The 17,652-nt window shown below is 41.9% G+C and overlaps 1 protein-coding gene and 1 pseudogene across 3 annotated transcripts in view; one reads left to right on the forward strand and one right to left on the reverse strand.

Annotated features, from left to right (window-relative positions):
• Nucleotides 1–17,652, forward strand: part of LOC308318388 (uncharacterized protein) — a 251,965-nt gene that overhangs the window by 46,480 nt on the left and 187,833 nt on the right. The window lies entirely within an intron of this gene.
• On the reverse strand, nucleotides 30–1,436 carry LOC308317917 (annotated as a pseudogene). The gene is made up of 2 exons: nucleotides 1,232–1,436; nucleotides 30–830 (listed from the first exon to the last, which is right to left on the reverse strand). The product of its transcript is annotated as an uncharacterized misc_RNA (transcript).

Raw genomic sequence — 17,652 nt, forward strand, 5'->3', positions numbered from 1 at the left:
GATGCAGCTGTGGATCACATGCAGTTGACCACGTTGCTGGAGCCCTGGCCGACGTCCTGGTGCGACTCGCAAACGGCCACGCCGGCCCCGGCGCGGCAGTGGGACACTGAACCCACCAGCTCCCACCTGTTCATGCGAGGTTCAAAGGCCTCCACTGTGTTCAGGTAGATGTTCCCATTTGTGTCCTCCGACAGCAAACACCCTGCCCATGACAGTGGCCACCCCTACGCCACCACGCGGAGTGGTCAGTTCTGACACATACTCCCAGCGGTGCTGCCGGGGGTCAAAACACTCCACAGAGCTCAGCGGTGAGTTGTCAAAACCACCCACGACATAGAGGCAGCCATTGAGTTTGCTGACTCCGTTTGCGGCCCGCGGCTGGCCCATCTCCTTGACCTCTGTCCACTTGTTGAGGTGGGGATCGAAGCGCTCCACACTAGATAGGGAGGCCACGCCATCATTCCCCCCCACTGCGTACACGTGATCCCCCAAGGCTACAGAGCCCACCCCTCCTCTAGGTGAGTTCATGGAAGCAACAGCACTCCAGCGGTCGCTTTCAATGTCATAACGTTCCACATCATTGAAGCAGGAATTGTCATCCAAAACCTCCAATAGCATATATAGGACCTCCAAGGGCTGCCAATGCTATGCCCCTTCTCTTTGTGTTCATAGAGGCTTTCATCGTCCACTTATTAGTGGAGGGGGTCGAACATCTCCATGTTTCCAAGGTGTTCACTTCCATCATGGCCCCCCGACCGCATACACCTTCCCTCCTACAGAAATCACTCCTACATGGCGTCGTCGGAATGCACTTCCCATTGCAGTCAGAACTGCAGCATCACTCCCAATCTTCCACCGTAGTTTGAAAACCCACCTTTTCAGACTCCATCATGGCCCATAGCACTTACCCCACCCCCTTAGATAGCAATTCTGTAGACTTAGATAGCATTTGATACAGATTTATAGCATGTTATGTAAACAGCATAAGTGCATTGTATGTAGTCATAGCACGTCATAGTACATAATGTATATCATAGTAGTATAGATGTATAGCTTATTTCATTATAGATATTCCACTGTTACTTTCTTAGCTTACGCATGTTTCATGATAAATGTTTTTATGTGATGTATTCCCCATGCTTTTTGTTCTTGCTTAATGTAAGTCGCTCTGGATTAAGAGCGTCTGCTAAATGCCTAAATTGTAAATTGTAAATTGTCGTCTGCTGTTCATTTCGGGGCCTAAAGAACCAGCTGTTCTTGGTGATGGAGCAGCACTTGATGCTGCGGAACGCGTCACCCGGTCCACCTCGGCCGCCCACACAGAACAGCACACCTCTTGTCCTCGGACATAATGTCACGGTTGTCACCTCTCTGAACTTGCGTTCCCATTCCTGCAGCTCTTGCCGCAGATAGCACACATCGTCCACATCCCCCATCTTCAACGCCAGATATCGTTCGTTAATGTCGTTTACTAAACTATTTGGCGTTGAAGATGTGCCATTTTGTGCCCAAGATTTGAGTTGAACATTTATTGAATATAATTTTTATGTAACGGTTTCCTCAGTAGCTTGGGGTGCCAGGCAGGTGTGTACCTACCAGAGAGGACTTAGCCTCTCCTTTTTTTTTTATGTAGCCAGGTGGTTCGAGGAAACTGACAAAGGACTCAATAAAAGATAAAGAACCCTTAAATGTGTTGGATTGGAACAGTCTTTGTATTGGAACCAGGGGTGGGTTAATTAGGTTACAACATTATTTACCTTTCCATGAAACAAAAAGCATCAAATGGCAATCCATATTCAGAACAAAAATCAACAAATAATGAAACCCCCACAAAATATATTCAATAAATGTTCAACTCAAATCTTGGGCACAAAATGGGGTCATTAATTCAATTCACCGATCCTTTGAAATAAAGCAAAGTTAGTCTTTGAGAGTACAGTCAATGGTAACAAAATAAAGATCCTCTTGCTGTTTTTGCAGTGTTTTTTGTCCCAATGTTATTGTTTGTTGTCCAAATGTTATTGTTTGTTGTCCAAATGTTATTGTTTGTCTGGGTTACCTCGGAGTAGTTTAGGCCGGGTCAACTCAAACGAAGGGAAACAATCCTCCTGCAGAAAATCACCTCCTCAGTTTACTTCTCCTCCCTGAATTTCAGCACAGTGGAGTTGGAAGAATCTCGGCAGGTCTTCTTAGGCAGGGAGTGAATTTGTCTCTAAACATGCTCTGACTCGAGCTACTTAAACGATCAAAACAAACAACAGGTAGAGAAAATGCAGAGAGAGTGCTGGACACTGTCTTTGAGAGCTGCTGCCAGCATGCAAACTGTTTCTTCCACACAGAGTGACACACCTGTGGCAACTATCACCTGAGTAGGGAGATTGCCAGGTGTTCAATCATCGTTACCTGGTGATGGCCTGTTAATTATTCAATTAAGCAGAGTCACTTGTGACTCTGGCCGTCACAGTGTGATATCTTAGTAGACACCCTTCTAAAGCAATGTTACCAAATCAAAGGAGCCTTCACCTCAAGTCACCTGGGGCTGGGTGAGCAATCCTATCCTGTATCTAGCCTCACAACTAAATACAGACACTTGGCCAGACTGCCGTTTGAAAGGGTCAAACCCTTCATCCTGATTGGGGAAGACCACCCCACCTAATCACACCAACCGAAAAAGGGAGGTTGGGGCCTCCAGGTGGGCCAGCAGCCATCTGCACAAGACTGGGCTGGACCCTGCAGGAAAGCAATCTCCAGCCAAGACAATTTAAGTTGACTATAACAGAGCCCCAGAACACAGAGCTCATGAGAAGGATGGAGAAACACTGCAGTGGCCAGTGAAGTCAAACTGTGTGTCTGTACCTGAAAGGGACAAGTCAAAGGCCAGAAAGCCCACCTCCTTTTAATGTCCTGTCAGTAGCAACTCAACCTGCACCTGAAATAAGCCCTGACCCCTCCCAGAGAAAGTTCATCCTTGAAAATGTAATGATTAGTCGCCAGAATCAAGATCCTTGGTGGTCTAAAACTTGAGTTATTGGTAAAATAACAGCAGGTTGGTGGTCATTTTGAAAAACAATGGCTGCCATGGTCACAGGACAAATCTAAATAGTACCACTGTATTCCTCATCTTTTAAAATGTATTATTAGTCGCCAGAATCAAGATCCTAGGTGGTCTAAAACTTGAGTTATTGTAAAATAACATCAGGTGGCGGCCATTTCGAAAAACAATGGCTGCCATGGTCACAGGTCAAATCTAAATAGTACCAATGTATCCCACATCCTTGAAAATGTATGATTAGTCACCAGAATCAAGATCCTAGGTGGTGTAGAACTTGAGTTATTGTAAAATAACATCAGGTGGCGGCAATTTTGGAAAATGGCTGCCATGGTCACCACGAGACAAATCTGTGTTGGCCCTATAGCCAAAAATGTTCCTTAAGGCATGCTCTAACTGTGTGCCAAATTAGAATACGTCCCATTATTCAAAAACTATAATTTTATTGTTTTAGGAACACTTTTGTCAACTCCGTCAGATACATGTCAAAACCTGACGGAGTTGACGTCTGACAGAGTTGACAAAATGGCATTTGTTTTCATCTTAACCCTCTGTAGTACAATGTAGCCATTTAGTTTTTTCTTCAGTTGTTAGCTAAACCTAACCCTAAACTAAAATACTAAACATTATTTTGGAATTCTTAACAAAGATAATAATGTCCTGACGGAGTTCACATGTAAAAGCTGTGACCACTTTGATATCAACACTGTTTGTTTAAAATATCAATCAATTGAATGCTTGTCAGACCAGGTGCTCCACTGTTGCAACAAATATAAACAGGACTTGGAAAAGGAGTCTTCAGGCTAAATCTGTCGACAATGGGATGTGGGACACACATTTGATTTTGATTTTAAAAAAAGTGGAAAAAGTAACTGTGTATATTGTTTGCTATGTTGTTGACCATCTACTTTCATTTAGTATATATATCTATGTGATTGTGACAGTATTAGACACTTTTTTGGCAGTTTGAAATTGTGACCATTTGCTGGGGACAGGCTAAATACAGGCCTTTTTGGGTACAGTGCCTGCTTTTAACTAATTCAGATGCCATATGAAAACAATTATAATGAAATGAATGGCATAATAATACACAACTGTGTTACATTTAACTTTGCAAGTGCTTTTTATGAATTAATTTATTTTTAACATAAATAAGGCTCTTATGTGTGGGACATGTTTTTTCCACTTTTGTCCCTCATCTCAAGAACGAGTGATATTACATCCAACCAGTCCACTGTCTGTCACATCATAGAACAATGGTACAGGAATTGGGGGCTGCTTTTCCAAAAATACAAAAAGTATATCAGTGTAATAAAGACTGATCTACCTTTATGACAACTTTATGGATTCATTTCCATTCATAATTTACTTATGTGAAAATGTCACACTTGGTAGCAACGCGAAGCTAGTGTTTAATATCTGGTGTAAGATAACTGTGGTGCCTCAGCGTAATGTCTCATCTCTGTGTAAAAGGCTGTTTCAGAAATGGTTGATTACATCTGCTTTTCCACCTTATGCCCTGCCCACTATGCTCATGACCTCCCCTCATTTCCAAAACCCCCTTATTGTACTTGAATAGTAAACTAATATCTCATCTCTTTTGCAGTAAGTGTAAGGTCTTCAAAAAAAAGGTCCAATCGATGGACTGTGCACACATACAGAGTCAATAAGACGTACACCTACATCCCAGAGCTGCAGAGGCGTATCCTTGACAAGAGAGTGTCATCTAACAAGGGCCTTCCTAAAATCATGAAGCTCAGAGCAGGAGACCCACGCCGATACGGACTGCTCTCAGCTGTTCCTGCACCATCAATGGAAGAACTTCTCCGAGGCCATGTGAGGAGGGGTGATGACCAGGGTATGTCAATTTTATTCTTTTACTCCTTGATTGCTCTTTCTTGCACACTTCATTCTATCCCTTTATTTCCTGTCCTTCTGGGTTTTTGTTGTTTTGAATGTTACGCTAACTCTGCTGCTGCATTGTCTGTAAGCAAGCCAAACAAAAAAAAGTTTTACTCTTATGTACCTGTACACAAAATGTAACAATACAGTACAACCTTACTTTTAATATGGAAGAAATATCTGTGTTCTGGCCTATAACATTACTAAGTGTAGCAACTATTACAAATTTAACAATATAGTTCCCCTCCACCCATCTTTTCTCCATAGGAGCACCGGACGTGACTCTCCGATCCGTTGACGAGATGGAATAGCAAGATTGAATTGCTGAGGTAACTATAATTGAACACGGCTACATGGATGGCTGTGTATGTTAGGGCCATTATTCCTTTGCCTTTGTTATCTGATTTATCCAAAAGATAAATGGATTTAAGCAAAATAAAATGACTCAACATGTTTGTAAGACCAAGTCCGAATGAGCAATTTATGAAATGGTATGACACACTAGCGCTGTTTGTAAAACAATTAACACTATGTGTAATTATGTTCTAGTAATAGTGTTCCTGTTGTACATACCAGGTGAAAAAGATCACAGATTTTTCTTTGCCTATATACAAAATATGCTATGAACATAGTTTGTTTGACCAGTAAAAATGCTCTAATCTTCAACTCGTATACAAAAGTAGATAGCCTATCTACAAGCTCTCAATGCATCAGACGCATTGAGAGCTTGTAGATCAGCTATTTTCAGTGTGTGTGCAACACAATTCCTTAGCTTAGCAGACATGCTGGCTTCTATGGAATCCAAATCAGTCATGGTGGCTGAGAACTATTTCATATTCTTTGGGAATAAACAACACTGGTTATTATTACTAGATAAATGAAAGGACAGACGTCCTAAAGGTTTTGCCATCAAAATGGCATACATCTATATTACACAATTGTTTGTGACCTTATGTATTTGTCTTTTTTAGGTGCTGAATTCTTCCTACTGTGCCCGACTCCCGATACTTCATTGCTACAAAGACCTGAGCTCTGATGGACACTGCACACAAAGACCTGAGCTCTGATGGACACTGCACACAAAGACCTGAGCTCTGATGGACACTGCACACAAAGACCTGAGCTCTGATGGACACACTGCACACAAAGACCTGATCAAGCTCTGAGCCCAGATGGACTGCACACAAAGGACTTTTCCACAGTGGGCTGCCTGATATTGATACCAACTTTTATGGATACTGTATAGAGACGGTACATTTTCAGGAATCAACCTGATAAAAATGATGTGTTTAGAACTGTACATATTGTATTTGTGTTTTTTCTCATCTTTTGTACAAATGTGTTTTGCCCATCGTTAATAATTAAATGTGTTTCTCGTGGATTTGTTTGCTTCATTGACAGGCAGGTTATCAGAACAATATTGGGTACCATGAATTTGAAAACAATGGTAAAATCAAAATGTTTTTTATTATCAATAAGACAGATTTTGCTAAATGTAAACGTCAAGTAAAAATAAAGAATATAGAATAATGAATATAATACAAATTGTGCAAAAGGTCAATCAAGCTATTATTGCTCAGGCATTTTACAAATATATATACAGTACTAGAGAAAAAATTATCCTGCACACTGTCTTCACTTACAGAATTAGATTTATTGAGCAACGTTTCGGCCGTTCGGACCTTCATCAGGCATGTCTGATGAAGGTCTGAACGACCTCAATAAATCTAATTCTGTAAGTGAAGTCAGTGTGAAACAAAACAAAATATAAACAAATATAGTAGCCTACAAAATCAAAAATGTGCAAAGGGTCTTCAAATATTACAAATAATAAAACAAGGTATATAAAAAGTAATTGCACAAAGTAAATAACAAACTAGAAACAATATAAAATTCTGCAAACAGCGTTGTGCTCCCTTTTACTAAAAGGGTATATTTACAGTTCACAGAGGTTTGTGTGCCCATTAGTGCCCTGGAATAAATCCTGTGTAACGACCAAATGGGCCGGGATAAACATTCCTAATAGACATGACACAACAACTAGGAATGTCCACCCTGTTTCCAGGACCAAGAGCACCATGTTGCCAGAAAACGTACTGCCTGTATCCAGCATAGCGAAACTCTCTGTTATCGTCCCCAGGCTCTCTGTCATGTGCCACTACCAACACATCATCCCTGTACCGCCCTATGTATGTGTAAATTGCCTGCATCAATGCAGTACAGGTCGAACTGGGGTAGTAGGGAAATGCAATTTCTCCGGATTCTGTCTACAGCACAACTTCTCTCTGTCTGTTGGCATATCCCTGCAGTTGTTACACACACACACACACACCAATTAGGTGATGGTGCAGGTTGGATCACTGGCTGTGAGACAAAAGGCCGGTCAACTGGTGGGGGTGGTGGGAAGGTGGGTGCAGGTAGCTGTGTTTGTTCAGCAGGTCCTGGTTGGTCTACTGGCTGTGGTGCTGGTGGTGGGAAAGTGGGTCCAGGTAGCACAAATGGCTGTGGTACTGGGTCAGCGGGTCCAGGTGGGTGAGCAGCACGCCTGCGTTGGTAGGCATTAAGGCCCTCATTTATCAATCGAGTGTAAAATCTGCCACAGATTCGAGTGCAGGTTTCGTAGTACACCCACGTCGCCACGGCATTTATAAAGTGATCGCAAACAGCTGATCCTTCCTTAATTTCGTTCTGACGTTAATAAATGTGACGGCTGAAATCTATCTGGCACGCCCTATGAAATCAAGCCTCGCCCTCGTTTTTGCGACCTGAAAACGGCAATACGTTTCCTGAAACCATGGTTACATGGACTTGCTGCCCCAGCTCTCTCATACACACACAGACGCACGCACGCACACGCAACTTGCAACTTGTTGTATCTTAAATAAATAAACCTGCATGAATTAAATAAAGCTGTAGGTCTGTTTCTCCTCTCGCTTCGCTTCCCCCTTGCTGCCCGCCTCACCCCCCCCCCCGCACGCACGCTGACGCACATATCGCAATTTGCAAGCAACTGTCACTGTGTGTTGTTAGTTGTACAGTTATATTAAATTATTAAAGTCTTTTTAATTTAATATACAACAAGATCTATTAGTGAACGAAAACCTGAACCTGTGAACCATGAATTAAATAACAAATAGGCGCGCGCGCGCGCGCACACACACACACACACACACACACACACACACACGCTGCTGTTTTGCATAGGCGCTGCTCCTCGATCCTGATCCTGTCCTGTCTGTCTGTCCGTGACACCGTGATCAACTGACCATGCACGTTCGACAGTCTATTTAGATTGCCTCGCAGTCGCTAGTCGCTGCAGTGGATAGGCTGTCAACTCAACTCAACTGTCAATATATGAATGTGCAGCTAAAACCGTAGCCCATGTGGCTGGCACTGGAGGAGTGGTGGTGGTGGGCTGGCTGGGTAGCCTACATCTCCGATGCGGTTCCCACTTGCGCTGGCGGTACATTTGGCATTCGAGCGACGCGTCGGGTTTATTAAACGAGGAGGAGATTGCACATGTAACTCCAGAAAGACATCGGCCTACTGTAGATTAGGCTACAGTATATAGGCTACCCATGCATGTTGGGACTCTCCGCAGCTGCAGGCAGCACTGCACTATAGGCTATACTTTCCAACGTCATGGAAATATTCCAGCACAGACAGCCCAAATCCTCGCATGTATGCGCTCATGCAAAACACTGTTTAAATGGCTTAAATCAAGTGCGATTTTAATTGTAAAGTTGGAAAGCTCCTATAAATTTAATATGACACAAAGACACATCTTGTAGGTCCATTCCTTTTTTCTTTTTTTTTTACATGTAGCCCATATACATACAGTTTTATATTAACATTTTAGGAGTGAATACATATGTTTCGATGCCTTTGGCAGCCTCTCAGCTGGTCAAACAATGCTGCTCCGCCGTTCTGCGACAGAAAAACATGCGTACGCCAGCTGAGGAGCAAACGTCGATTTTGAACGTTGTCACGTTCAATTTCAAGCTTTGGCGGAAATGGTAAATGTCAAAAATGTCGGTAATTTCGGCGTGCACCCATATTTTGGCGTACGCACGGTTGATAAATGAGGGCCTAAGTGCATCAAACACTAGTGCAGGTTCTCTGTCAAACAGATCCAGGGAAAAATGTCTCACCTCCTCCCGGGTCCAAACTTTGAATAAGACGCTGAGGGATCAAATAACATGTGGGTGAATTTCAGTAGATCCACAGGGTACTGTGCATAAAGCAAACATAATATTATTCTAATATATGGATTAGCATTGATGATTAGTCTGTGTTGCTACCTATAATTTGAGAGGACAGGAAATGGACCAGAGACAATAGCTGCTGATAAGGCAGGAATGCATGGGGTTCATGTCAAAAGAAGGTCACACCTGCTAGGAAGCCTAATGCAAATTTTGGAGCTTCATGGAATGTGGCGTGCACAAAACCCACAGTCCCACACACAGTACTATAGCCTAATGATTCAACACAGACCCAGTGTATAGTAGAACAATTAATGTGAATTCCACTGCTTACTTATTACATGGATGCAGTGGACAGACACACACACACACACACACACACACACACACACACACACACACACACACACACACACACACACACTATATAATACATAGATCTATCAATATATCAATCACTGGTAAAACAAACCTGTGTGTGGACCCTTCTCTCTTCTTGGAGAGTAGCTATTCTTTGCTGCTCCTCTAAGGCAGCTACTCCTCGTCTCCCTCTCCCTCTCCCCCTTCCACGAGGAGGAGGAGGTTCGATTCCCTCTGGGTGGACACCAACTCTCTCAGTCTCTATATCACCGCAGCTCGGCCTCGGCCTCTCGCTCGTCTTCCTCTCCCTCGTGTTCTCCCACGTCCTGGAGGCGGATTAACTGCGGGGTCAGCCCTCTCGTCGTCCACTCGAGTTGGACGTGTTCTACGGCGCTGAATGGGAGAGCTCCCAGGACTCTCGTCAGAAACAGCGTAGTCTGCGTCGGATGCAGCATCGCCGTGCATTTCTCCCGACTAAAAACAAAAAAAGTAAAAAGCTTGTTACACGTCGTTTGTCACTCGACAGACTAAGCATTTCAATTAGCACAAGCTACATTATACAGCAACATAGATGTGGGTGAGGGGAATTGCCTTGTGCAATTCGGGTTACTCGGCCATCTCTATCATGCTAGCTATTGACTGAAAATAACAACATCCAACTTTATCTAGCCGTTCGTTCAGAGTAAAAAAAAAACATGAACAAGGCCTAAACACACGATAAAGGCACAGTTTATTTCAAAATGAATATTATATCTACCGTGTCACTCATGTCCAGCAGCTCGCTTCAGGTATCCAATGTAATTAGTAATTGTTTTACGCTGATGCTGCCGATATATTTCCACCGATGCTTCTGCAGGTTCGTGTCCGGTGCGTGAGTCCATGCACGCATGCGCTGTTTAGGACAAACAGCAAATACACGTGGTAGGAGGAGTGCGTGGGGCGGGTTCTTCAGAGTGACGATGTGAGGGGGGGAGTGCAGGGGAGTGGCTCAGTTTGAATTTGTTTGGCAACACCTACACCTTCTGTGTACAAACACTGGAAACTTGTCTATATCACCTTTAACCTCAGTAAAACTATACCTAAACCTAACCCTAACCTTTATAAAACTATACATATATATATATATGTATTAATATATTATATATAAATAAGTCCATACTAATTATCCATAATGTATAAATATGGATAAGAGTTCAGGACAGACAGGCCTTTTCGGGGAGGTTAGATGTTTAACTTTGATGTTTAACTGCTCTTCTAGGGTCATGTCAAAATTGGTTTCTACGTCCTCCTAAACCAATAAAAAAGACGTATCACTCTTGATTCTATGTTTAATTCACAAAGTTCACGATGCACCCTTTTTCAAAGCGGCAGTGATGTTGGATTTGCCCAGTAGGCCTATGGAGACCAGGACAATTCCGGCTGTCTGTTGGTGTATTATGTTGGTCATGTCCATCCATGGTACATGGTGGTACAGTATATTCTAACTTTTTGTTTCCAATAATTGTTACCTAAGCCTATAGTATAACCCACTAACCCTACGACACTGTGGTGACCATTGTGGTTTTGCATATTCAGACTAGTACCCCAAAACAGTATGCCGTATACTCACTCTGCTTCTCTTCTGAAACTGGCAACTTCTGGATGTCAGACCACAGACCAACTACATGATAGGCTATACCCCAAATACTTTGACCCCCTTAATGTTACAGAGGTCACCTGTCATAATTATCTTGCCCATAGTCTATAACACTTGTATAAACCAATGAACAGTGTAGTGACAGTGCTTTAATCTGTGGGCACAATTATGGAAACCGTGTATACAATATATATTTTGTGATTGCCCTATAAGTATCGTCAACTTTGTATTCATAATTTATTTTATTCAGCCAAAAACTGACCTCTGGCCGCCAGACTTGTCCCTGTAGATAGCATTGTGTATGGCAAACCGATTTGGACCTATAGTGGAAACTATATGCCAATACTGAGATTTATTTTCTTTAAAATGTTGTCATGCGGTTATCAACTTCCAGATAGGTGAGACATCTTTCCATAGTATTAAGATCACAACCCTTCACATTGGCACCGTTACAAAAAAGACTTCCTACTTACTGTTTAGTACTCATCATTCTAGTGACTATGAAAACTTTAAGCCCTGTATGAGAGTAATGTGCCATCTCATGTGGAATTTAGCATCCAATAACAAACACGTAATGATTACCAACTGACTCCATTCAAATAATTCTAGCGCTATAGTCATACATTTAACTGGCATTGTTTCGATGGACACACAGCTGAAGACATTTCTGCAATGGCTGGAGCAACTTTCAAGACAAGAAAATATATTTAGAGCATTTATTTCAGAAAAAAAGGAGATTTACGATGACAATAGCTCCCCTCACTTCACACAATCAATCAAAACAGATGTGATTTTGTTTAAAGGCGCAGTGAAATGAAAAATACGTTTTTCACACTTTTAGACCATATCCGTGGTCATCATATGGGCATACCTAACAATGGATGCCAAAAAAATGGGAAAATTCTCATTTCTGTGTGTTTTTATATCAAAGGTCCATAAAAACGATTGTATTATTTATTTATTAAAACGAAAACGTGCTGCGTGATGACGTGTAGAGATACACATCGATAAAAGCCAATAAAAATGAAGCTCACATGTTTAATTCCCCATGTCTGCGCATCCATGCAACACAGCTGCTTCTGATTACAGATTACTCCGTTTTTATTTCCATTCAAGATAACATTCAGACAGTGTATTACTCGGTTTCAACTTAATCATCACGCTAAAATATGTTTCTGAAAACATTATAGGGTAGAAATAAGCCACATAACAGTAAACTGGTTGTGCTGGGCGACCGTCTGATTTATAAACAAACAACACCACGCTGTTGCGCATAGCATTAGCCACCGTCCCTAGCTACCGTCCCATCGCCTGAAGGGATGCGACACTCTGATTGGTTCAGAAACTTCAGACCGGTGTTTCATGTGGAAACACCATTTTCATGTTGTTCACCATTTCCGTTTCACTGCGCCTTTAATCCATTTTGGGCGGAAACCCCTGTGTTTTAAGCATTATGCTATACTTTAGCTATTGAAGAATAGCTCGTAGCACCCAGGGCGCCGGCCCAATTCCTACTGTACTGTCACTGTACTGGCACACCCAAAATCACCATATATACAGTTAATATGTACAAGTGTGCGTTGCGCACTGCAGATGGTGAAAAACATCCATGCTGTTTGTACTCAGACAAAACAATAAAGAAATAATAAATAAAATAAAAATACATTTATTCTATTTATGATGATTTCTATTTATTCCGATTATTATTGCCTGCTTTATTATGTTTTAGTGGTTATTTAATTATCTAATTATGCTATGGATTTGACATGCTGAATGGAGGTTTCCCCTCCCCTTTGGAGAAAGGATATGTAGGTGCAGAACACCTGCACGACAGACAGGGGACTCCCTGCTGGGAGATAGAATGTGACACACAGACGGGGAAGCGTCACAGTTTGTTGACTCATGCTTATGCAGGCTCTTTTTTTGTTTTATTTGAATACAAGTTTAAGTTATGTGACGGAGAAATAAATGTTTTGTTGCAACTGAATTATCCGATCTCCGTGAGTATTTGTAGCTACAAGAAGAGAGGCGACGTGAGTTATACAGCAACAATAGACTGCACCACCGCCCGCCTAGTGGTGAAAAATAAAACTTCTGGGAACTCAGATTAGCACCACCCCGACCCAGTGGCCTTATTTGTTTGTTAAGAAAGGCCACGATACCCGGCCATCATGATTTAAAACAAATCTGTAGTAGGCTGTCAGGGCCACCAGAGCGTCCTTGAAAGAGTGGCACTCGGATATAGTTCGGGTTTGTAATGGACAGCGAGGCCACCGGCCAGGCTGACCACGGAAGAGGCAGAGGCTGAGGAATTCTCTTTAACCCATTTAGGCCCGACGTCGAAATAAAATAAAATCTTCTAAATTCTGACAGTTTTCTGACATGTTTCTGCATTAGTGGTGCTCAATATAATAAAAAAAATAGCAGACCTACAAGCTTGTAGCGCGCCACTCAGTGGCGCGTTCTGGGTCAGTGAAGGTAGTGTAGGTAATTTGCCTATTATATTACCAGAACATGATCGAGTGCATATCAATTAATAATTGATATCCACGCGTTCATATGTGACAGGTGCCAGCAAAAAGTGCCTCAACTCGCCAGAACGAAATGGTCTAAATGGTCAAAATAAAATCGTTTTTTTTTTATGTGTTTTTTTTTTCTTTTTCATATGAAGACAGTTTGAATGTTGAAGAAGGTTTTTATTCCAACAGATTGTTCATTTGGGCAAATTAAACGTATACATTTATATGTCAAAGTAGGCTTGTTTTTTAACAATGTTTTGGGACCGGAGAAGCGCAGTTCTGAGATTTGCATGTTGTTTTCGATTGGTCCTGGGATCTCTTTGTCCTGAGGTTTCACGCTCTGGTCACCGCCCATTAGCGTGCTTGTGTTTTGTGAGGAGCTTTTGGGTTATACTTTACAGGAAAATAAACAAAACCACGTAGCTACTCGCTCAAATACGCTTCCCAGCCTGGAAGCTATTTCTACCGTACTTCCACCATCACACAACAACAGGCTAAAAGCTAGCTAGCCTAGTTAGCTAGCTGTCGTGTGTTAACAGAGGGACATTGTCTTAACTGCTGAGATGTTGTCATAAGCATCTAAACACATGTTTTCACTCCTAAAATGTATAAAACTAATAATACATGTGAAACGTTGCCCGTTAGTGCTATATTGCTTCATAGCCATGGAAGTTATTGCTTGTTGCTGCTTGTTCCTCCTCCACCCGCGGCGCAAATAGCCAAGAACACTCGTCTTTTCTTTAAATTATAACTCGCTCATTTTTTGCTCATTTAAAGAAAATCAAAATACTATATAAACTACGAAATTCGGGCTTTCATTTGGTATACAGATCGTTTGTGTAGGCCGTCTCTACGAAACGGTAGCAAGTGAAAAGGAAATGTCGGGAATTCGTTTTGTGTAAAAGATTATCGTCAAATATATGGCCGTTAGTACTGTTAATTCAACATCCGGTGAGGGGAGGATACGGATTGTGTATGGAAATCAGCGCATACAGTGGGTGGGCTTTAGACCGGATGTAAGCCTTGCACACTAAATAGAAACCATGCAGGCATGTGAACGGATGTTTATTAAAAATAGCAAATCTACAAGCGCACAACGCATCATAGCCTGATGCGTCGGTTTTATTTATCTAAAATACTGGGTCAATTGTCTGACTTTGATTGCTGCCTTAAAGTACTGTAGACCTGCATAAAATGGTGTAGCCTACTGCAGCTATTTACAACACAATGTAAAAGCATTGGTCTAAAACTACATAGCCTATATCCATTGAAAACTCAGTTAGCCTACTAGTTACTTTTTAGATTGTATTATTACAAAACATACACTAAACAACTTCAGTCCTACATTTCTTTACTTTAACTCAAGTAAAACAGTGTGTCCACTCAACTGTCATTGACAGGTAACCTAGTGGGGGAGTGGTTAGTGGGTGGGGGAGTGATTATGCAATACATAGGGGTGTGGACAAGCATCTATTGTCACACCCATTCCAGAGGTGCTAAAATCTGAAGAATCTTTGAAGGGAAATTTCTCTACTTTGCATTTGTATCTGTTATCTGTTTCAACAAGTTTTAGATGGTCATATCTCCTTCAGTTATTGTCCAATTTCATTGAATGATACATCATATGAAAGCTTACATTCTGTACTTTAATAATCTGTAATAATCTGTAATCTGTAAAAATCGAGTTGAGGACCAAAGTGCTGGCCTGTGTCACATATACCAGCAACACTCAAATCACTTTTATGAATATTGCCATTGATTCACAATTAGGGTTGGGATTCGGAACCGGGTCCATTTCAGACCCGGTTCCGACATTGCGGATCCGGAGCCGGTTCCATCGTTTTCGTATTAACGGTTCCCCAAACGGATCTCATCAGTTGTCATTTAGCTCCGCTGTGTCTGTGCATGCATGCAAGCAGAGCCTGTGGTGACGTCACCCCACCTACATGAGTGAGTGGGGTCGGGGGGGAGGATACGCCTACTGTTCTGTGCATTCAGCGACCGCCGCGGAGCGAGCGGGACAGTATGTCGAAGAGATCTCCAAAGTGTGGTTAACAGAGAGGGAAACGACTGAGGCTGAGGCTGAGCACGCAAAGTGCAATAAATGCGATAGTTGCCAGCAAAGGTTGTTGCAACTTGTACCACGTCCACATTGAGGAAACATCTCAAAATCAATATGCCTACACATCGCGTTTGTGAGCCATGCGGAAAGCCGTGCCCGCTCTCCCCGCAGCTCCACCACAGCCGGCGGGGGACGATCTGATGCAAGGCTGGTTTACTTTCCCCAGGCTAGTAACATAATGGAAAATAAAAACTACCGTCTACAGAGCTTTTCATTAGGCGTATTGTACAACTGTATTTTATGAATCACGTTAACTATAGAGCCAAATCAATTTGTCTGCACTTACTTTTACAACTTATAAGCGACTCGATCAATTGCTTTTGATTTGGTGATTTGGCTCTAAATTAATCGCGTGGCTGTTGAGAGCCCAGCGTTTAGGAGGTGCATATACCTCCATAGATTGATTACTTTATAAACAATTTGCAGAAAAAAGCACAGGAACGTAGCATACAGTTCAATACAAGGTCTGCTTGAGGATTTTATAATCCAATAAAGCACTATGGCTTGTTTCCATTAGGGTAAGGGGTCCTTCAAATTAAATAAATTTGAACATTAAAGACAACATTTGTCACTACAACAATATCATTAATGTGTACTGTATATTTAATATACAGTACAAATTGCAATATACAGTACAAATTGCAACAATGATATTGTTGTGGTGGCTAGCTGCTGCTCGTGGTGAAGTTTAAATAATAGTGCCACCTCATAATTGTAAAGTGCATTTTCAATAATTTGAATGAATGAATTTGTGTTTATTTTGTACTTGGTTAGGTTAGTTATAATATAAGCATAATCTATGTCAGAAAAAAGGGGAAATAAATAATATTAGGATCCGTTAAGGGAACCGTTAGGAACCGGAACCGTTAAGAGGGATGCGGGAAGGATCCGGAACCGTTAAAATCCTAACGAATCCCAACCCTATTCACAATTCATGTGAGCTCTTTTCAATGACTGCAGGGTCGTGTATGATATTCATTCATATTTATACAGTTCAATATAAGACAAAAGAATATTTATTTCCAATCAGGGGTTTTTATTAACTGTTAGCTTATAGAGAAAGTAACTCAGACAGTCAAATAATGAGTCTGCATGAAAATAAATCGAGCCTTTGTTATAAAAGAAAGAGAAAAAAGAAGAGAAAGAGAGAGAGAGAGGTAAAAGGAGTTTGCAAATCGATCGCTGTGTTTAACTACCCTACGGGTCGTCTTTGCCATGAACAGATGCAAACAAAGCACAGACCTGTTGGTAGTGGCCTGGTTCGTGATGGCAAATCTTTGGCTAAACTTGTTCCTTGAAGTCCTCTTCTCTTCGCCGGACAGGGCAAATGACGGTTGCTTCGCTGGCAAAAGCGGTGATGTCTTTCTTCGCTGGCAATAGCAAATGTCACTCAGACTGTTGTAAATGTCCGCTGATCCGAAGCTTAGAAAATACCTCCAACTGAATGTCGATTCCTGCGATCCCCTCGTCTCTTAAAGTCCTCTGGTCCTTCCTTTGAAAGTTGACAATGTCACTGTCAACCTCTGGCCACTGGTTACGCGTGGCTCTTTCTTTGCTATATTGTTGTAGTGGTGCAAGTTAAACTCGTCAGATTCCCTTACACGTTATACTAACAATATTCCTCGTTCCGGTGGATTATATCAACGCACTGCAAGTTCCAACGTATAGATATATATATGTCTATACGTTTTGCTATCACACTTAGCGAAAATCAAAACAGATTACAAGTTACAAACAAACACAAACGCACCCGTTGCTCAGGGAGGTTAAGTTCTTCTAACGGTAAAGCTGGGGTGTGTGTGTGCCTAACTCAAACTGGTATCTCATTTGCATAGAGTCATATTACCTCTTGGTAATGGTCA

The sequence above is a fragment of the Protomyctophum bolini genome (genome assembly GCF_963924005.1).
Source record: "Protomyctophum bolini genome assembly, chromosome: 7".
Classification (NCBI taxonomy): Eukaryota; Metazoa; Chordata; class Actinopteri; order Myctophiformes; family Myctophidae; genus Protomyctophum; species Protomyctophum bolini.